This window comes from Alosa sapidissima, chromosome 16 (genome assembly GCF_018492685.1).
Source record: "Alosa sapidissima isolate fAloSap1 chromosome 16, fAloSap1.pri, whole genome shotgun sequence".
Classification (NCBI taxonomy): domain Eukaryota; kingdom Metazoa; phylum Chordata; class Actinopteri; order Clupeiformes; family Clupeidae; genus Alosa; species Alosa sapidissima.
The window spans coordinates 8,080,153-8,080,849 of NC_055972.1; positions in this window are offsets into that span (position 1 = coordinate 8,080,153).

Below are 697 nucleotides of genomic sequence, written 5' to 3' on the forward strand. Positions count from 1 at the left end.
GTACAAGAGAGCAGCTCAATCACCCGTACTGTAGGTTCTCCAATCGTTTGAAATCTGTGGGGAAGAAAAGCAGCGCTGCTAAAATCCCTTCCATCACCTGAAGATGAAGTTTGTGTCTAAGGGGTGTCAGCACTGTTCTCATAGTCACAAAGAAAGTCAACAGCGAAGGGTCTTAGAAAAATACACTTTGTATTCCTGGGTGGTCTCTGTAGCGCCCTTCTCTGGCAGACTGACAGTTTAAGAGACACAAGCAGGGAGGTTGTCTGAAGAACATGCAACGTGACAATAAAGCTGTCACCACAGGAGCGGTGAAATAGCCTCCATCATCGCATTGTCTTAATGGTCGCGGCGGGTCTGAGTGAGGTGGGAGTGTAAATGGAAATACAAAAAAAGGTTTTTGGAGAAGAACAAAACAAAGAGACGGCCATGTAGAAAAGACCCGTCAGAAGGAAGAGCGATCTGTTGTAGAAGGGGAACCTTGATGTGGGGACACTGATGACAGACCTGATTTAAGAGTGGGCTTGAGGTTCATGCTTTTACTGACTGTGATTCAGTCTGTCTTTATCCCTTAAAGGTGTAGGTTTTTGAACATTCTAAGTTCCGCAACAATTGAAGGTTCTAAAATTCTATGTTGAATTCAATGAACCCAGATATTCTTTAGAACGTTCATTTCCCAACATTCGGTACTCCTTTAAGG